We start from the raw sequence: 21696 nt of genomic DNA on the forward strand, positions 1-21696 counted from the left end.
GCTCAGAAGCAAAAGCAGCTCCACCTTCCTGCTCCCATGAGCGGGAACAGTGCGGCAGTCAGCTGGGTTTTGGCACAGGCCTGCTCTGTTGAGCGGCCAGGGGTAACAGAGGGGTCCTGGCATCCCAGTGTCCAGCTGAGACCCTCACTGGGCAGACAGTGGATTTTTTTTTTAAAGATTTATTTTATTTTTATTACAAAGTCAGATATACTGAGAGGAGGAGAGATAGAGAGGAAGTGGAGCTGCCGGGATTAGAACCAGCGGCCATATGGGATCAAGGCGAGGACCTTAGCCACTAGGCCACGCTGCCGAGCCCAGACAGTGGATCTTGATTCAGGTCCTGGCCTGTTGAGCTCAGGCCCCCTGGCCTTGCTTTCAGTATCTGTGAAATAGGGTAAGGGAAGACTCTGCCTTCTGTGCAGTGAGGAGGCCACACAGAGGCACCTTAAATACTGAGGAAGCGCTCGCAGATCCCAGAAAGCCCAAAGGAGCAGCCATTCTGGCTGCAGGCCTCAAAGGGGGCGGCAGAGGGGACACTATAGGCTGTGTGCAGAAGGCAAGCACTGAGAGTCCCAGGCCCACTTCCCCGTCCTGGGAGAGGTCACGGTGCCCACCTGTGACACTGTGGTCAGCTGTCACTTGGGGCAGACAGAGCCCAACCCAGGAGTACCCCCTCAAGGAGCCTGTGAGGCAGAGGGACCCAATGTTCAGAGCCCCCGAGCAGGTCCAACCTTGGGACCCCATCCTCCCCCACTACCACCGCTATGTGTCTGGGGGTTCCAGGCCCTCAGAGGAGCCACACAAGTTGTTGCAGCAACCCTGTGAGCAGGCTCTGTCATTAACCCCATCTTCCAGATAAAAACATTGAGGCATAGGGAGGTCCCCCTCCAGAGGCCTGATACTGGGGTTCACAGCTTGAGTTCAGACTGAGAGGCCAAGGGCGTGAGACAGCAGCTCTGCGCTCCTCCCCTCCCCTCCCCCCAGGGCTTGCATTTCCCCTCCCCTCCCCTCCCTTCCCCTCCTCTCCCATCCTTCCCCTGGCCCACCTGCACCCACACCTGTGATTGTAGTCACCTGGGTATGGTGCTGCTCACTGGGGTCAGCAGGAGGGGTCTGTAAGCTCAGTCCCTTCCTCTTAGCTCACTCTGGCTCCCATGCTGTGCCCCCCCCCGCCCCGTCCCCCACAGTGGACTGCCTGGCCTCCCCAGCACAGACAGCATGGGGTGGGGCGCTGCTTCCCTCCAGGCCCGCAGTTCCCACATCAAACCCACGCTCATTAAGAAGCACCATGTGTGCCAGGGTGACATCTTCATTCGTGCGCTCGGAGACTTCAAAGCCTTCAGGAGATCTCCTCGGTGGATTAGACATGAAAAATGTCGGCCAGGAGCTGGAGCGGGGAAGCCAGCGGCTGCTCGGGGCGTTAATTAGGCAGGGGGCGGGGGCAGAGCAGGGTGGGACTCCGAATGAGGGGTGCTGGACTCCTGGCGGGGGGCCAGGGGTAGGAGGAGCAGCGGGGGCTGGGTGGCCCAGGCAGGAGAATGGACAGAGGCCGGTCCGAATCAGCAACCACAGTCCCAGGCTACCTGGAGAAAAGCATCTCCCAGCTTCCAGGCCAAGCCCCAGGAGGAGGTAGGAAGGCAGAGCTCTCCCCCTTGAGCAGGACTCAGCCGGCCCAGCAGCTCCTCTGCGGGCCACACACACTGGGTCCTGTCCCAAGAGAGAGCAGCCTGGGCTAGGGGCCACACCCCCAGGAGTTCGAGAGGGATGCTCTGGCCAGTCCCCATGAGAGTTGCCCTTGCAGAAGAGGGATGGCATTCAAGGACTTGAGGAACAAACAAAGCCATTCTCGGGTCTGGTCAGAGGGACGCAGGTAGGGCTGTGCAAGGGGCAGGTGACGGTGGAAGAGGGCAGGGAGGCATGCTCTGATGGCCCCATTGGGAGCTGGATGTAGGAGTGTACTCTAAAGAGAGACAGAAGCCTGAGGCCCTCACGGTCAGGTAGACACCCAGGAGATCTCCTTCTTTTGGGGCCCTAAGTGCAGGAAAGCCCAGTTGAGATATGCCTGCTCTCTAATTGGCTCCCAGGTAGACACCCAGGTCTTAAAGCCAAGGTCAGCACATGGACACAGGGGGCCGCAGGGAGTGGGAAACATCAGGTGAGCATGGAAAGCAGGGTCAAGGGGAGAGTCATGAATGACACCCATATTCCTGGCCCTGTTGGTCAGGTGGCTGCTAGGATGTGGTAAGGGAGCAGGCGCAGGGCAGGAGGCCAGGCGCCAGGACACCTGGTGGAATGCTCAGGAGTGAGGCAGCTTTGGGAACAGAGCTGAAGGAGGGAGGGGCAATGCATGGGAGAGGGGAGCAGCCCGACAATCCACTCAGGGCAGGACCAGTCTTGAAGTGAACCTGGGAGCAGAGACAGGGTGACGCTGAGCAGCAGGGACTGACCCTTGGTGGGGAAGGCAGGGCAGACAGCTGAACTGAGCTGGTCCAGGGCACAACAGGCACCATCTGCTTCATTGGCAAAGTAGCACATGCCTGCCTGTGAAGGTCCTCACCCAGTGCCCTAACCAGGGAATGGGACCCTCACTGCCCCGAGACAAAGCCCTTGGAGCAGACACGGGCAAAGGGAGGCTTCACGGCTCAGAGCACCCCTGAGAAACCAATATCTCGGGGCTCCCTGTAGCTGTTAGATGAAGAAGGAGAGAATCATCAATCAACCAACGGAGCCACTGGCCAGCTGTGGCCGTTTGGGGCATTTGATTTGGGTGTGCCACTCAGTGGTGGCTTGGAGTTTGCTCCATGGTGGACACGAACATCTGTCTGCCCACCTGGCCACACAGCAGCCACTCAAGGCAGGGCACCTGAAAGAATCGTTTGTTCAGCTCACATTGTGCCTTGTGAGACCCCTCCCCAACAACCCTACATCCCTTTTGGGGGGATCAGGAAAGGGGCTTTTTCCACCAGCTCTGTGGGTTCCCTGACCATATCCCTTCTCCCTCAGTGCAGCCTGCATGCTGCCTCCTCCCTCAGTCTGGGCTCTCAGGGGGCAGGACCTGCATCAGGGAAGCTTGGTTCTGCTGGCATCCACTGCCTCCTCGCACATGGCACCTCAGAGTCTGCACCCGTTTCTCAGTCCCCAGTCATGGGTGGATAATGGACTTGGGCTCTAAGTTGACCAGATGGCCCAGGCCTGGCCAATAAGAGTATTGCCTCTCCCTCTCTATAGGGATTGGTTCAAAGAGTAGTGATATACCAGGCAGAGCCAATCAGAGAGCAGGCATATCTCAACTGGGCTTTCCTGCACTTAGGGGAAGGAGTTCAAGTTAGGCAAGGTCTTTATGAGCTGCTGGGACATTGACAAGCACCCATCGGTGTTTGCAGTAGCTTGGGTGTCCCCGTATATAAGTTAGGTTTTAGCGAGCAGAGAGCTCATTGAGGGGAACAGGACACCTGGTGAGTCATATAGGTGTGGAGCTTTGGGAGCAGAGCTGGGGGTAGACAGGAGAGGGGGTACAAGGGAAAAAGAAAGAGCACAGCAGCCAGCTGTCCTCATGGCGCAAGGCAAGGCTTGAAGGAGCTTGTCTCCGGCCCCAGTGAGTCTGACCTGCTGTGGGGCAGGGAAGGGGAGAAGCCAGAGTCAATCCTGGGAGCAGGGATGGTTTGGTGGGAAACAGCCACATCTGAAATGAGGCCCACAGCCCCAAGGGGTTCCGCAACAGTCCCACCTACGAGGCTCCAAACAGGTGGAGAGCAAAGGTGGCCAGGGAGGGCAGCGATGGGCAGCGCTAGCCCTTGCCAAGCACCTCTCTATGTCCTAAGCCCCACATCAGTCCTTCAAAGGTCACTCTGCAACCCTCCTGGCTGGACAGAGGGGAAGACCAAGGTCCCAACAGGACCAGGTGGCCAGCACGTGGCAGAGCTGTCTGCTTTGGGGTAAACCCAGGCTCTTCCAGGCACCGTTTCTGTTCACAGACAGGAGCAGTGTGTGTGAGTGCTGTGGGCGAGGGTGCAGAAGAGAGGAGGGAACTGATGTGCCAGAACAATTACATAATGTCCAGAATGAGCGCCCAGGATTTTAGATGATCTCATCTAGGGGAACCCTGGAACCATGCCCCAGCTCGCGAGGAGACCCCAAGTCCTTAAGGAAGTGGCTGGGCCGGGAATGGGCCCGAAGGCTCTCCCACGCCCTTGACTTTCTCTTCCCCCTCCTTTCAGATACCTCAGACAGCCCCCAGATGGCCCAGCTGCCTGTCCCTTTTTGTTCAAGCCCATTGTCTTTTGTAATTACAAAATAAATTACTTTTCCCTCAGAGAAGCATGCCCAGTTCTGGCGACGAGGCTAGGAGGAATAAGTGGCAGTCAGCGGGCTCGCGCTGACAGGTGCAGGCCGGCCCCTATTGGCCTTTGCCCACGCAGCAGATGAGAGGAGCAAGGAGGGGCAGGTGGTGGCCAGGGGGTGTTGGGAACTGGATGGGCACCAAGCCTGTGGGGGCACAGTCAAGTAGCCACAGAGAGTCTCCTGTGCCTCCTGGGGCAGCCCGGTGGGTCTCTGGTCAGAAGGAGGAGGTGTTACAGGTGGGTGTGGCCAGCATCCAATTGGAGGAGCTATCTGGCTCAATCCTACCCTTCTACCACCACTCACCTCACCTCTTTTCAGGTCCTGTGTCCCTTATGCCCACCACATCTGCTGCCCAGGGATGTCCCCAGAGACCCCTGCCCACCACTAGTAGACAGTGCTACCAGCTGTCTGACGTCACCTGCTTGGTTCTCCTCCAGGGCAGTCTGCTCTCTCAGAGTGGGAGGCTTCTGTCTCCCTTGGTGTGCCTGGGCTGCAACTGCTGGGGATGAAACATCTGGAACTACTGGTGCTCTAGCCACTCGGGGGCCGTGCCTTACACCTCGGAAAGGCCAGAACATTCTGTATGAGGTACTGTTTTTTGGGGGGGGAGGGGAGGGAAGGGGCTTGATGCATATGCAAAGAAGGGAATTTCTGGAAAGACACGAAACCAACCTGAGAAAAAAAGTGGGATGGTTTTCATTGTCAGTAATTAAAAAAAAACAGATTTACTTATTTATTTAATTGAAAGATAGAGTTAGAGAAAGGGAGAGGCAGAGAAAAAGGTATCATCCATCCACTGATTCATTCCCCCAAATGGTTGCAATGGCCAGGGCTGGGCCTGACCGAAGCCAGGAGACAGGTGTGTCTTCTAGATCTCGCATACGGGGCAGGAGCCCAAGGACTTGAGCCATCTTCCACTGCTTTCCCAGGTGCATTAGCAAGGAGCTAACTCAGTTGAGGAACAGCCAGGACTCGAACCAGTGTTCATGTGGGATGGTGGCTTCGTAGGTGATGACTTACTGTGCTGTACCACAGCGCCGGCCCCTTACCATTCGTATTTTGCCTTTTGTTTGCGCGTGCAGGACAGTAACAGATGCTTGCCTGGGACCTGAGGGCAGAGAAGGCAGCAGAAGAAACAACCCTGGAGCACCTGTGGCTCTGCTGCCAGCTGAGCTAGCCAGAGTGCGGAGGGCAGAGGGGACAGTCGGGGGCCCCTGGGAGACGGACAAGGGACTTTGGCTACCAGTAGCTGATCCAGGTCAAGGGTGACGTGGTGCCCAGCAGAAGCATGTTGGGGGCCAAGGGGTGCCCACCGGAGGGCATCTGGTCCTCTTTGTGAGAGACGAAACGCTCCATGATCAGGCCCAGGTGGCCAGCAGATGGGCTGGGCTAATTAGACTCCTTAGAGAGCGGAGGTGACCTGGAAGGACACATGGGGTGGGGTAGGTAGAGGGGCCTGGGGGTTGGAACTGTGCTCCAGGACACACACACAATCAGGAACACAAAACCATACACATACAAACACACAGGCACACAAAAACACAGGAATGCAAACATACAGAAACAAAAAATGCATATGAAAAATACATGCACACACACAGGAACACAAAAACACATATACACCAAGGCAAGCACACACCCGCATATATGCACACAAACACAGGAATACAAACATACCCACAGAAACACAAAAGGAAACACACACACACACACACACACAACCCTACTTCCCCAAGCAGCTTAAAGGCTTCCCATGGCTTTTTTGTTTGTTGGTTAGATTTATTTTATTTTCATTTAAAAGGCAAAGTCACAGGGAGAGAATGAGAGACAGAGAGACCGTCCATCCACTGGTTCACTCCCCAAATGGCTGCAGTGTTAGGAGCTGAGCCAATCTGAAGCCAGGAGCCAGGAGCTTCCTCCAGGTCTCCCATGTGGGTACAGGGGCCCAAGGACATGAACCATCTTCCTCTGCTTTCCCAGGCCATAAGCAGGGAGCTGGATTGGAAATGGAGTAGTCAGAACACAAACTGGCACCCATACAGAAGGATGTGGCACCGCAGGCAGAAGCTTGGCCTAGTACACCGTGACACCAACCACCCTCATCTCCCACAGTCCCTCCTGTGGCCCCATCCTTGACCCCAATGATCTGCCCCAGAACCCACTAAGCACATGCTGGGCTGTTCTTCTCCCACACCCACCCTACCCCAAGTCCCTGCTTCACCAGTTCCCTGGGACACCCAGCCATGGTGGCCTCCCCCACCAGGGCAGAGCCAGACATGCTGTCGCCAGACCCTTCCCCTAATCCCCGCTTCTGCTGAACCTCTGTCTCCACTTCTCCCAAGACGGCAGGGACACATGTCTGAATTTGTGCTGAGTTTTATTCCATTTCATTGTGTTGGAGCACAACATTCTGAGACATACACACAAGCCCTAAGTGTGCAAGTTATACAGCTCCCACCAGGAAGGCCATTTGTGTAAATGGAACCCAGAGAAGGAAGTGCAACATAGCCACCCTTTGGCAACTTCTCACAGTCCCCCTCTTCCCTTGGGTGGCTCTTCTTGGGACTTCATGAAGCCTGGCTTTATTCTGCAGGTGCCACATCTGTCCATATATTCAATCACATAGGAAGGGTTGTGGTGCAGCAGATGTGTGTTGCTGCAGGTGACAGCAGGCCACTGATCCACACTGCTATGCCCAAATTTGTCTCCTGATTCTCCTGCCAGGGGAAACGTGTGGGTCGTTTCTGGCTGGGGTTTAGCGTGCATGACTGCCACGTGCATCCTGTGTGTGACTTTGGTCAGTGCCCACAGACACCTGTGTGTAGCCTTGGGTGTGCAGAGGGTGAAGCGAGCAGCAGAGGAGGACCCCGTGTGCCAACGTCACCGACACAGTAGCCATCAGGCCACATGGGGCAGGGGTCACTGGTCAAACCACACCTATTTGTGCTCATTCTCCATCTTTGTGGCCAGAACAAGGCCCAACAGCACTGTGCAATAGACACAGAGTGAGTTTCAGCAAAGAAAGGAAGGGGGAAGGAGGGGGAGACAGCAAAGTGAATGGAGGAGAAGCAGGGAGTGGGGAGGGAGAGAGGCAGCACCAGGCCTGGCTCTGGCTCTGCCGCCCCTGGCAGCGAAGGCAGACAGGAAGCCAGCAGGCTCTGTGGATGCAGCAGGAGCGCTGTCAGCCCAGGGGACGGCTTCCCAAGCAAAGATCAGGGATCTGGAACAGGCCGAGGGCTTTGATCAGACTCTCGCTCGGAGGGAAGTGTGCGCTCCTGAAGCCTTGGCAAGAGCCAGACTCCTCTGGACTGGCACAGCTTCACGGGGAAGGAGAAAAATCAGCAAGATGAAGAGGACAAGCTCCCAGCAGCCCCTTTAGGCAGGGAAATAAAAGCCGAGGGAATGGGGGACGGGGGTCAGGGAGGGGGAGCTTCTGGGGATACATGGTGTGGGGAACAGCGCCTGGTGATACGTGGTGGGGGTGGCGCATGGTTGGAGCCACCTGCAGGGACCAGACCTCCAAGCTGCCGTGTCCTTTGTTTGAAATGAAGCCCCGGAAGGGACCTCAGCCTAGAAAGCTGGGAGCCAGGCCTGCACGCCAGGCGGACAGGAAACAGGGAGGGGGAAAGGAGCGAGGCAGGCAGCAGATAAGACCCCTGGACGTGCATGTGAGCACACAGGTGACAGTGATCCTGTGTGTGTTTCAACTTGAGCAAGAGAAAGCAGGGCCACAGCATGGCTATCCGGCAAAGCCTCCAGGTGAAGTGTGGTTGGCATACAACAGGCAAGGTGCAGCACCACCAGCGGCGGCTACTCTGGTGCCAGTGCCCCTGGGCACTTCTCCGAACACCGGACAGGTATCCACCGGATTGCTTCTCAGCTTCTGTTTTGTTTATTTGAAAGGTGGAGAGAAAGATGACAAGATCTCCCATCCACTAGAGCACTCTCAACAGATAGGGACCGGGTCAGGCCCAAGTGAGGAGCCACGAGCTCCAGTCGGACAGAGACCCTACTACTACAGCCATCCCCAGCTGCCTCCCAGGATGAAGTGGAATCAGGAATGGAGCCGGGACTCAAACACAGGCCCTCCAGCAGGGGGTGCTGGCATCCCAGTTAGTGTCTTAAACTGCTACACCAGTCCCCAGGCTCCTCAACCCCCATTAAAATATGTATTTCTTTTCATTTTATTGAAGGTCAGGGAGAGTGAAAGATTTTCCATCCACTGATTCACTCTCCCAATGGCTGTAAGAGCCAGGGCTGAGCCAGAAGCAGAGAATCCCACCCGGGTCTCCATGTGAATGTCAGGGACCAGGAACCGAGCTATCACCAGCTGCCTTCCAGTGTGCCCCAGGCAGGAAGCTGTGCTGGGAGGCAGAGCAGGCAGGACAGGCCCTCCTCTACGGCGTGCAGCATCTCAAGAGAGAATGCCAGCTACTGTGTCCACTGCAGAGATGAGAACAGTGAGGCGAGGAGCAGGCTCTTCAGTGGCCTCAAAGACTCATTGAATTATGATGGTTCTTCATGGGCCAAGCCACACAGCCACAAAGCATGTTTTTTTTTTTTTTAAAGATTTTTTTAATTTTTATTACAAAGTCAGATGTACTGAGAGGAGGAGAGATAGAGAGGAAGTGGAGCTGCCGGGTTTAGAACCAGCAGCCATATGGGATCAAGGCGAGGACCTTAGCCACTAGGCCACGCTGCCGAGCCCCAAAGCATGTTTTTAAATGTTAGAAACAAACTCAGATCAGGAAATCTGACTACGGGAGGGCATTTTTAATTTGCTCACCCTCGTAATGAAGTCATAAATAAACAATCAAAAAGGGTTGTTTACAGAGGATAGGGAATGTCTAGTTGGGAAGATAAAATCCACACGTGGGCACCTCAGCACACAGAGACAGGACGTCCTCCATGTGATGGTCCCTGAGGCATCTGTGGAAGCCGACCATGTACTCTGTCACCCTGAGAATGTCCCACCTCCCCCACCCCCCAAAAAAATAGTCTGAAGATGTATTTCTGAGACCTCAGTCTTGAGTGCAGTATCCCAAAACTAACAAGTAATGCCATCTAAAAATAGAGACTCAGAGTGGAAAGCACGCTCCGAAATAACATCTAGGTCAAGGGAAAAACTGTATGTGCGCACTAACCGCCTGCCCAGAAAACAATGGAAATGAAATCACTCAGCTGAGAACCTGCAGGACGTTCCCGTCAGCCTCAGAGATGCGCCCCCAGCATTAAACACTTTTCATCACCAACCCACTCGTACCCCTAAGAGCACGAGCAGATGAAACTTTCAACCCCTGATGTCTTTTTTTAAAAAAAAAAGGACATCCCCAAAGCAACGTACAGGAAAGACAACCATCAAGATAAAAGCCAATAAATAAATTAGAGAGACATGGCAGCTGTGAAAATGATCAATACACATGGGCCCGGACTTCCGAAAACAAAGAAAGTGGCTAAGTGTCCTACACGTCTTGCAGAGACCCCGTGAAGGTCTTCCCACTTGCAGTCCAGGACTCTGGAATGCCCTACACGGTGATAGGCAGTGTGAGCTCAAGACTGAAGGCAGGGGACACAGCCCCTCTCACACAGGCAGCTGTGGAACCAGGGATCCAGGTGGGGAGTCAGCATCCATACTTGCATGGATCTTGTGCACATGCTTGGGCAGGACGCAGTGGCCTCCCGAGCCCATTTCACAAATGGGACTCTTGGGCTTGGGACAGCTCAGGGACAAGGGAAACCCCAAGCTGGCCACCTTTTGTGCACACCAGAGGAACTCCCCCACAGAGGAACAAAACACTGTCCTGGGCTTCCGGCTGTCCTGCGTGTCAGTCTTTCAAATGCAGCGCCCAGAACACCATGGACATTGTGGGTGCCATCCTGAGCACCACCGTGACCAAGCACTACATCAGGAAACAGCATGGCTGTAGCAGAGAAAGCTGATGATAGAAGCAGACCCACAAGTGCCCAGGTAGGGGCATAATGACTCACACATGTGAAAATGACTGGTTATTTTGCGTGAGAGCGAAATTGAGAGTTCTGGCAGTGTTCTGATATTAATGTCAGTCCTTGACAGGGTAGAAGTCCTTCAAAGTCCTGATGGTTAAGGGTGGAGACTTGGCCTGACTGTGCTGTCTAGGGCAATGGGCTCAGTGGAGGTCTTTAATTAGCAGGGGAAACACGACTACTAACTCTAAGAGGTTCACAATTTCAGCATGAGAGAACTGTATTACTTATAACGATATCATATCTTCACAAAGCCAAGTTTTCAGAGATGGCTATGACACAAAGCAATTACTGCAGGAAAGTCAGTGAAGAATGAGGGACCCCAGCAATGTCCAAGCTGGTTGCAGTGCAGGAGAAACTATATGGGGCCCAAAAGGTGACTCAGATGCAAGGATGTTAAGGCCAGTTGGGTCCTTTGGACTTAGCAACTTAGAGAACTGTTATGGGTGTGTTTTCACTGAGGAATACCACAGGGAAACTAAATATGTTGTGAGCTAAGAAATTTTGCAAACCTCAGTGAATTAAAGGAAAGGAGTGGGATGGGGGCTTGGAGAGTGGAGACGCTAGAATAAGCCAGAAAAGCATGCAATAGGGAAAGTAAAAGATGTGAGACAATGAGAATAGAAGAGAGTATCTAACATAATGGAAACCTCAAGAGGGGGAAAAACAAAATAGAAAAGAAAGAAAAGACGAAAATATTCCTAGAACAGTGAGAAAACATACATTCTCAGATCTAAGAAGCTGTACAAACCCTAAAACAGCTAAGTAGAATAAATCAACACTTAGGCCTATCAATTGCTGAAAACAAAACAAAAAGCAGAGAAAATCTACAAATATCCAGAGCAACCAACTTGTGTGGCATTCCAGGAGTAGCACAGAGACTGACAACTGACATGGCAGTGCAGCCAATGCAAACCGCAAGACAATGGAAAAGATTCCTCCAGCCGTGGCAAGGAAGTCTGCCCTCTTGGAAGTCTGCCCTCTGTCCTCAGAGACAGATCACTCAAGAGCAGAGCCAAGATGAGAATAGTGTCAACCAGAAAGCAATGGAAGTGAATCATCCAAAAAAAAAAAAAAAACAGCCACGCTACAGTAAGGGCCAGAACTGAGCATGACCATGAAGCAACCAGGCGGGCAGGAAGGAGTGAGGCAATCAGCAAATAGGTGAGAGAAACTATAAGAATATTGCCTGTACGCTGGAATAATGATGCTGATGTCCCGGTGGGGATTGCGGGGGGCTGGGGGGCAGAAAGGTTAACAGGTGGAGAATAAAGACACAAAACGAGGAGGAAACATGTACTCGGGAAGCTCGAAGGTCTGTGGCATTCAGTGACACCCCTTCCCGCCTCCCTGCCCAGCGAGGCGGAGCCTCCCGTCCAGGTGACTGCAGCCAGGGACACAGGAGTGCCTCTTGCCCGACTGCCCCTGGCTGGTGCTGACCCGCTGGGTGCCCTCTGGAGGCAGGAGGTCCCTTCTCCTGTTCAGTTATGAACAAGTCAATAAAGCCAGTGTGTGGGGCAAGATGGTGAACCCACAGGCTCGATCTTTCACAATATATTCTCTAAAGGATCTAGTTTCCATCCCATCCCTTCCACAGAAATTCTGTGGCTTATAAGGGAACATGGTACAAATGCCACTTCTTAAAATATTTTTGGGATTTGGTAATTTGAGGGCCCGGCATGGTAAAGTCCTCATCTTGAACATGCTGGGATCCCACATAGGCACCGGTTCTAATCCTGGCAGCCCCACTTACCATCCAGCTCCCTGCCTGTTGCCTGGGGAAGCAGTAGAGGACAGCACAAAGCCTTGGGACCCTGCAGCTTACATGGGAGACCCTGAGGAAGCTCCTGGCTCCTGGCTTTGGATCGACACAGCTCCAGCCGTTGCAGTCATTTGGGGAGTGAATCAACGGACCGAAGATCTTCCCCTCTGTCTCTCCTTCTCTCTGTATACCTGACTTTCCAATAAAAATAAATAAATAAAAAAAGCAAACAGGAAAGGAAGACAACACAAAAATGGCATCAGAAAAACAGAAAACATAAATGTAAAATGGCAGAGTACCGACCCTACCAACAGCGACATCCACTGTGAATGTCTGAAGCAGCCGAAGGCTGGATATTCAGGCCCCCCACGTCCCATATCAGAGCAGCTCGTTGGAATCCCAGCTCATCCTCTGCTTATGTGCATCATGGAGGCAGCAGGTGATGGCTCAAGTATTAGGGTCCCTGCCAGCCGTGTGGGAGATCTGGATGGAGTGCTGGTCTCCTGGCCTTCGCTGGGCACCATCGTGACCACTGCAGGCATTGGGAGAGTGAACCAGTGGATGGAAGCAGATCTGTGTGTGTGTGTGTGTGTGTGTGTGTGTGTATTTGTGCGCCTTTCAAATAAAATGAGAAAATGAATACATTAACAACTGACCAAGAGACATAGATTGTCGGGATAAACTTGAAAACATGGCACCGCTAAATTCTGAAAACAAGAGGAGATTCCAATTCGAACATATAAAAGTGTGAAAGTGCGGAAGGACTGTCATAGTGATGGGAACATCCACTTTCGGTAACGGATAGAGACATTAGATGAAAGGGCTGGCGCAGTGGTGCAGCAAGTTAAGCCACCACTTGCAGAGAACCCATTACAATCCCAGCCACTCTGCTTCCAGCTCAGCTCCCTGCTAAAGTGCTCAGAAAAGTAGCGTACCTTGTCCTCTGACACTCATGTGGGAGCCTTAGATGGAGTTCTGGGCTCTTTTTTTAAGAATTTATTTTTATTGGGCTCGGCAGCGTGGCCTAGTGGCTAAGGTCCTCGCCTTGATCCCATGTGGCCGCTGGTTCTAATCCCGGCAGCTCCACTTCCTCTCTGTCTCTCCTCTTCTCAGTATGTCTGACTTTGTAATAAAAATAAAATAAAATAAATCTTAAAAAAAATTTATTTTTATTAAAAATATACAGAGAACAGGAAAGACAGAAAGACCCTCTGTCTGCTGGTTCACTCCCCAAGTGGCCGCAGTGGCCGGAGTTGCACTGATCTAAAGCCAGGAGCCAGGAGCTTCTTCTAGGTCTCCCACAAGAGTGCAAGATCCCAAGACTTTGGGCCATCCTCTGTTGCTTTCCCAGGCATGGAGCTGGATGGGAAGTGGAGCACCTGGGATATGAATGAACTGGCACCCATGTGGGATCCCAGTGCTTTCGAGGTGAGGATTTAGCCACTGAGACATCGCGCCAGGCCCATTTCTGGGCTCTTGTAGCCGTTTAAGGAATGAACCAGCGATGGACGATTCTCTCTTCCCCTGCTCCCATCCCTTCTCTGTATCTCTCTGCCTTTGAGATGTAAATAACTAGGCCAGAGAGTCCATCATAATAATATTAGACCTAAATACAAAGCAAGTACGCCTACCAAGCGTCTGTAGGACACTGTCCCCAACAGCCACAGGACCAGCATCCTTCTGCAGGGCACATGGTGTATTCTCCAGGGTAAACCACGAGCCAGCTTATCAAACAGACCTCCACACACCTATAGAATAGAAGTGATACAGGACACCCTCCCAGCTGCCACGACTGGAACGAACTTCATCAACAGTGGAACATTTGGAGAAACTGAGAAATAGATGGAAATCAAGCAGAACGGTAATCACTGTTGCCTGGAGGGGACGGCAGAGGATCAGGGGACCTTGCGGGGTGCTAGCCAAGTTCAATTTCATGACCCGGTCGGGGGCTCTGTGGGTGTTCTGCCTTCCAGTCACTCACTGGGCTGTGTGTCTTGGTTTCATTCATTCCCAACTCGCAGTAACAGCACTTAGGGAAAGCCCTGTGTTTTCCCACGCTGGATCCCTTTCACAGCCATGTCCACATATCCTCAGTCCTAACAGTCTTCCTCCTGGGTGGCTTTTCCATAAGCACCAAAGTACCCAGAAAGCAGAGGACTGCAGCTCCCCCTTTCCCACCCAGACCCGGGATGGTCTGGGGCGGAGGGCCAGGACTATGTGCGGGGTGGAACAGGAATGGAACATTCTGTTTCCTCTGCTCCTCCACTTTGCACAGTGGATAAGTCTGGGGGGGATGATGCCAACGGAGGCTTTGTAAATTGATTTCCTCTCCAGTGCACTAGGGAGCCTGCCACTTACAGAAACCCCCCGAGCGGGCTCACGGATTAATTGATTCTGCAAATATTTATCGTGTGTCTTGTTTTAGCCGCAGAACTGTGAACCCCTTTGAAACATACAAGTGTCTCTGCAGGAGTGAGTGGCCCTTTCCCTAAAGGATGGGTCTTACAGGTGTGTATCTTCAGGTGTCAGCCCTTTTGAAATGTATTTTTTCTTTCTTCCAAAAGTCACCCATGTTTACCACAGAGCATCTCAAAACGGACAAGAACAGAAAGAGGGAAATAAAATCACCCAGACCCCACTCCTCGGGGTAAACCGTGCTTAGCATTCCAGTGCCTTTCATTCCGTTCATGCATACGCACTCTTTTGTTTTAATCACAGCAGAATCATGTTGAAATCCTGCCGTTTTTGTGCTTTAATGGTCACTGTATTTTAAAGATCCGATTGGAACCCATCCAGCAAAGCAGAAAGGATGATCTCAGAATCCACGAGTTCCCTTCCCCCTTCCTGCTTGGGCGGAAGAATCTCAACTGGGTGTGAGGAACAGTGCAAAATGCACCATATGGGGCCTGGCGCGATGGCTCAGTGACTAAATTCTTGCTGTGCCTACTCCAGGATCCCATGTGGGTGCTGGTTCATGTCCCAGCTGCTCCACTTCCCATCTGGCTCCCTGTTCGTGGCCTGGGAAAGCAGTTGAGGGTGGCTTAAAGCCTGGGGACCCTGCACCCATGTGAGAGACCTGGAAAAAGCCCCTGACTCCTGGCTTCAGATCAACTCAGCTCCAGATGCTGCAGCCACTTGGGGAATGAATCAGTGAATGAAATATTTTTTTCTCTCTGTAAATCTGACCTGCCTTACCAATAAAGATAAATATTAATATTTACTTTTATCAATAAGTCAGATATACAGAAAGGAGGAGAGACAGAGAGGAAGATCTTCCATCCGATGATTCACTCCCCAAGTAGCCGCAATGGCTGGAGCTGAGCTAATCAGAAGCCAGGAGCCAGGAGCTTCTTCCAGGTCTCCCATGTGGCTGCAGGGAGAGTGCCCAGGTCCCTGGCACCCACCCGCAAGGAAGAATGGGACAGAGTTCCTGGCTCCTGGCTATTGTGGGCGTCTGGGGGCTGGTGAGCCAGTGGATGGACAATCTTGCTCGCTTTTGCCCGCTGCCTTTCAAATAGCTAAACAAACAAACAAAACCCTGCTTTAAAAAAATTGCTAGGGTGATATGTTTTGGCCATAATTGAAATGTTTAAAAAATTTTAAACATCTCATGTGGGCGTTTAACGACTCAGGTGTTCCCCTGAGCCCCAGGGTCGCTGTCTGGGTGCAAAGCATGCTGAGGCCAAAGGGCACAGTGGGAGGGCCCAGAGCAGCACCCTTCCCCGCCAAAGCCACAGGCGCCACACACCTGTTTTGTTTCTTTTCCACTTAACATGTTCTGAATGTCTATCACCGCCATTAGTCTTCTGTAGTACTTGTTAATGGTTGCATAGCATTCCCGCGTACGAATGCCACACAGTGGATTAAATCAATTTATCTCAGATTGTAGTTGTTCCAAACTTTTTTTTATGCTATTTTAACGGTCCCTCCAGGGAACACACTTGTAGCTAAATCTTTACTCACTTAATTATTACCTTGGAATAAATTACTAGAACTGGGGAATTGCCGGTTCAAAGGATATGTGCATTTTAAAGGCTTTGATACGTCTTGCCAAATTGCCCTTCCAGAATGTTCTATAAATGTGCACTTAGACCAGCAGGGTGGGCAAGTTCCTATTCCCCCCCCCCCCGCACCGCCTCCCCACCCCCAGCACTGGGTCTTATCTTTTTGTTTCCTCATCTCTTGCCAATCGCCAATCACACTGGGATTTTTTTTTTAAAGTGTCTTATTGTTGTTGGCATTTGCATTTCTATGATCACAGGAATTACTCGGCACTTGTCACGGATTTATTAGCCACTTGTGGTTCCATATCTTTTGTCCGGGTCCTTTGTCCGCTTTGGCGTCGAGGTCCCCATCTTCTCCTTAATGATTCATAAAAGCTCTGAGCGTACCTGCTCTCCCGAAGCGGGGGCCCAGCTGCGCCCGGCACCCTCTCTGGTTGCTATGCAGATGTGCGAGTGGCGGCGCTGGTCGCCATGGCCACAGATGCCCGGGTCTCAGCGAGGAGCAGAGTGGGGAGAGGTTGCCATGGCGATGCTACCCAAGCGGGGCCTGGCTCCCCGCCCACCATGCCTAGCGGCTCTGGGCCGGTGCCTGCCCAGGCAGAGGAGAGGAGGTGAAAGAGATTCCGCCCACTGTGTGCGTGGCAGGGCCGGAAGCCAGGAATCCAGCGCGGCCCCACAGATGGAGATACAAGAGAAGATTAAAGGACGAGGCTGTTCGTGGCTAAACTTTTAAAAGTTGCATCCCATGGTCACCACAGGCAACTGCCTGGCGCTAAACGAGCATTTGTTGGCCGTCTTGGAACCATCTTTGCTATCAGCGCAGCAGGGTGGATGAAGTATGCTTAAAATACTCACCTGCTGTGGCACCGGCATCCCATATGCGCACAAGTTAGAGTTCTGGCTGCTCCACTTCCAACCCAGCTCACTGCTACTGGCCTGAGCAAAGTCGCAGAGGAAGGCTATGCACAGGCCCCTGCAGCCATGTGAGAGACCAAGATGAAACTCCTTGCCCTAACCTGGCCCAACCCCAGCCGATGCGGCTCCCTGGGAAGTGAACCAGCACATGGAAAATCTGTCTCCCATCCTCTCTGTAACTGACTTTCAAGTAAATAAATCTTTTTTTTTTTTTTTTACAAATTCATTAAAGTGACCATTGAAAGTAAAAACATGTTTTTAAAGATATTTTTGAAAGGATTTGTTTTTATCAGAAAGGCAGGTTTACAGAGACCAAGAGAGACAAAGATCTTCCATCTGCTGATTCACTCCCCAAGTGGCCTCCATAGCTGGAGCTGAGCTAATCAGAAGCCAGGAGCCAGGAGCTTCTTCCAGGTCTCCCACGCAGGTGCAGGGTCCCAAGGCTTTGGGTCATTTTCCACTGCTTTCCCAGGCCATAAGCAGGAAAATGGGTTTGGGAGACAGACGCCAGCTGGCATCTTGGCTCTGACCTGGCAAGCCGTGTGACCTCAGGTACTCCGTTGAGGACCCTGGTCCAGGCAACCCAGACCTCCCCTTGTGAGGAAGGTACTGATTCCATCCCCCCTTACTCAGCCCTTGGCCCCCCTCCCGGCCAAGGCTAGGAGGGTTGAGGGCCAGTAACTGGGTCCTCGAGGGGGCTGCCTGCACAAGACGGCTAATTTGCCCAAAGGTCAGGCCCTGTCCAGGGAGGAGGGCTCCAGAGCAATGGACATCTCATGTCCGGTGGCCAGCCAATGAGAGGACACAACGCCCTTCAGTGTGCACCGAGGACCGTGGCAGGGCCTTCCCAGAGGCAGGGAGCACAGGCACGTCACCTGTGTAACTGTGCACAGATTGAGGTATACAGGACAGGCCGGCCCGGGGTGCTGGGCTAGCGCTGATGAAACACCTGCTGAGCTGCCCGCAGTCCACCTGGGAGTGCCTGGATCTGAGTCCACGCTCCACCAGGACTCAAGTCTCTCCCTAGCCAGGGGTCATTACTGTGGTGTAGCAAGTTAAGCCACCACCTGCCACATCCACATCACACAGGAGAGTGCTGGTTCTAATCTCGACTGCTCCACTTCCCATCCAGCTCCCTGCTAATGCTCCTGGGAAAGCAGCGGGAGATGGTGAGGGTACCTGGGCCCGTGCACCCACATGGGGAGAGCCACATGGAGCTCCAGGCTCCTGGCTGCAGCCTGGCCCAGCTCCAGCCATTTAGCCATTTGAGGGAATGAACCAAAGCATGGAAGATCTCCCTCTCTCTGTCCCTTCATCTCTGGAACTCTAGCTTTCAAATAAATAAATAGCAATGAAGGAAGGAAGGGAGATTGGAAGGAGAGCTTCTAGCCCAGGGCATGGTACATCTTCAGTCAATGTTACCTTTCCCCTCTGATGCTTTTGCCCATCTGATCTTACAGGTCCATGTGAGGGCTGCCGGTGGGGGCACTCAAGCCCTGGGTACTTTTTGGTTAGGTGCTCAAAAGCTCCCCCAGAGGCAGCCTGGAAACGATATGTGGCATTAGAAAGACAGGCCATGGTGATTTTCCCTTTGTGCCGGCTGGGGTACAAGCAGCCATTTGGGGCCACAGGAGGGCCGAGCAGCTGGGTCGCTGGCTGTGCTCCTCAGGGCCTCCGTTCACTTGTGTGAGATGAGAAGGAAAACACAAGGGAGACGGTTGTTGAAGGAGTTTCATCTCTTCCCCAGGATGGAGGGAGGAGATGGAACCCCTTAGAACGGAAGGGTCTCGATGCAGAAATTCTAAATTAGCTTCTTAGTGAATTCACTGCCCTTTTGTCTGTCTTGGGAGTGTGTCTCCTTCCGCTGAGCTGGTCCAGACACTGTAGGTCCAGAGAGAAGTGTGCCAGATAGGGAAGGGCAGCACCCCAGGACGCCTGGGCAGGTGGCCTGAGGGGCGGGGATGAGGCAGGAGCTCAGAAGAGGAAGAGGACGGGGCTGTGGGGTGGGAGGGATGCTGTGCACAGGGTGGCAGCTGCCAGCAGCATGGCAGGGTGAGACCAGGAAGACCCAGGCCGGAGGAGAGTGGAGTGACTATGAGCACCCAGCAAGAATGGCTTGGGAACCTAGCCCGGGGATGCGTGGAGGGGGCAGGGATCAGCCTGGCTGGCCCACGCTGGACACTGGCGTCTCCAGACCTCAGTGGGGTCCCCTTCTCGGCTGCCCTGCCCACCCTCTGGGGTCTTGGAAAGCTTCTGCTTGATGCGTGGCCCGGGTGTCACCCCAGGTCTCAGGCACACGCCACAGAGGTGTTCAGGCACAGAAACAGAAACCATCAGAGCAGAGCCATGAGCAGTGTGACTTCCAGCCGTGGGGGGCCCTGGGGCCCTGGAGGAGGGGCAGGCGATGGGGGTCCAGGAGCGACTGCGGCCTCTGTGACCCCGACATGAGACAGAGCGAGAGTTCTCGTCCCCATTCTTCCTGCTAAGGGCAACTCAGAGTCACGCGTGTGTGGTGTGTGGCACGATCACGGAAACACCCAGAACTGCAGAGCAAGCAGAGCAGCTGGGACCCAGGCACCCAGGAGCCGCATGACGGGGGTCCATGCGAGGGGTGCCGGGTGTTTGTTTTTGCCTCATAAATCCCCACCTGGGTGCTGGAGGGCCCTGCAGCTCAGAACCAGCAACGGGAGGATCCTGGGCAGGAAAACCTGAGAGGGCCAGGAAGTGACGTCATCCCCACAACCTGTAGGTAAGGCCCAGCCTCTTCCGTCGGACTACAGAGGTAGCTGCCACCGCACCTGCAGCTCCCCTGGCTGCGCTGTGAGCCCAGACAAGCCCACTCGTGGGGTAATCAGGACCGGGGCAGGGCCTGGTCTTAGAGAGCACAGGGCTGCGTCCTTCAGTGGCTCTCACACCCACAGGCTGAGGGAGCGCCAGCTGAGGCAGCCTAGTGACACCTAGGTGGAGCCCCCGGCGGGGCGGGGGTGCATGAGTGATGAGGTCTCCTCCCTGCTCTGCCCTCCCCAGCAGGTGAACCATCCGTGTAGACCTAGTGGGGCGTAGAACCCCTTCCCCGCCCAGCAGGTGCAAGGAACCCAGACTCCTGCCCCATCTGGCTGCAGTGGGTCATCCCACCTGAACCTTCTCCACCAGAAAAGCAGAGGAGGCCAGAGACCAGGGGGTAATTAAAGTCCAGACCCTCCAAGCCCAAGTTGTCCAGGTCCGTTGTGAGGGCGAGCAGAGAGACACAGGGAACTAGGTGTCTGTCCTAAGATAACCCGCAAGGAATCGCACAACCAAAGGCAGTAGCCGGGAGCTTTATCCGCGACTCCCGCATGGGTGCTTGGGGGGCCCAAAACGGGGGGCCATGCTCTGCCGCCTTCCCAGGTGCACCCATGGGGAGCTGGACTGGGGAAGCAGAGCAGCCGGTCCCAGAACTAACACTGATATGGGATGCTGGCATCACAGGGCAGCTGAACTGGCTGCACCCCAACATTGGCCCCCAAATGGAACTGTTTTTTAAGGTTCAAGCCTTCTGCAAGGAATCAGGGCAAAGAACAGATAAACATTTCTTTTAAAAAAAGAACAAAGGAAAGATACAAATTTACAGTAGACTCCCGCCCTTTCATGACTCGGCGTCCACACACCCAAGTCCTAACCCTGGCTCTGATGGTGTCTGTGGGTGCTGTCCTCACGAGGTGGCTGGGACCCTCATGAATCCTACTAGCACCTGTGTGCCAGGGGACCCAATCTGCCCAACTCCGCACTCTGCAAGAAAAGTCCCTTCAAACCCAGAGGTGTGGATTGGGTGGAATTGCTCAGGAGAGGGGTTGGCGACAGTGCCACCTGCTGGTGAGGACGCAGAGCAACGGGAACTGGGAGCAGGAGCTGGAGAAGGACAGCAGGTCTGAGCCAGGATCCCTGCAGCTCCGGCACCTCCTGGGCAAGCCCTCAGCCCAGAGACCAGGCCTGGCTCCCACTTGGAGCTGCACAGTTTAGGGAGCCAGTGCTGGGCAGAAAACCCAGGGACTCTGAGCTGTGAGCACCTTCACGGCTAAACCTCCAGGGTAGTTGCGCTGGGCGTTACTGGTCTAACCGCCAGCTGGAGAAAGATTGCCTCTCTCAGAGCAGATGGACTCATTGGCCTTTAGCCTAGCTCTGTGTATGGCCCAGCCCTGGATGCCCTGCCACCAGCAGGCATCTGTTCCCATGACCAACTACCCTTCTGTCACCTCTGCAAGATGTCAACCCATTGAGGATGGGAGCTTGGTCACCAGAAGCCAGCATAGGAGCTGGCCGGGTCGCCTTCCTCAGACCCAAGCAACAAACACAGTCTCCAGGATCCAAACCTCCACGAAGCAGCCAAAGAAGGAAGCTGCCCTCTGCGGCCACATCACTAAAGCCAGAGGTTTTGTATAAACAAAACCGGAAACAACAGCTGGAGACCCTGGCTGCCGCCCTGTCCAGCCTGGGTATCCGCCAGAGCTGCGACCCCAGACTCTAGGCTCCTCCTGGGTGTCCGTGGGTCAGGCACGTGCTCTCCAGGCCTGAACTGCTCCAGCCGCTCCTCTCTCAGACTCCCCTCAGCTTCTCCAGCTGGGCTGCCCTGCTCCAAGGCTTCGAAGTTGCCAGCTGATTCCTTAAATCAACATCTGTGTGCGTGTGTGTGAG

General features: G+C 53.8%; 1 long non-coding RNA gene across 1 annotated transcript in view; it reads left to right on the forward strand.

Annotated features, from left to right (window-relative positions):
- LOC131482828 (uncharacterized) overlaps positions 1 to 21696 on the forward strand; it is a 34764-nt gene that overhangs the window by 12348 nt on the left and 720 nt on the right. Inside the window, exon 3 of the long non-coding RNA XR_009247332.1 lies at positions 4779 to 4929. This is a non-coding gene — a long non-coding RNA (uncharacterized LOC131482828). The remainder of the gene's footprint in view (positions 1 to 4778; positions 4930 to 21696) is intronic.

The sequence above is a fragment of the Ochotona princeps genome, chromosome 21 (genome assembly GCF_030435755.1).
Source record: "Ochotona princeps isolate mOchPri1 chromosome 21, mOchPri1.hap1, whole genome shotgun sequence".
NCBI classification, from domain to species: domain Eukaryota; kingdom Metazoa; phylum Chordata; class Mammalia; order Lagomorpha; family Ochotonidae; genus Ochotona; species Ochotona princeps.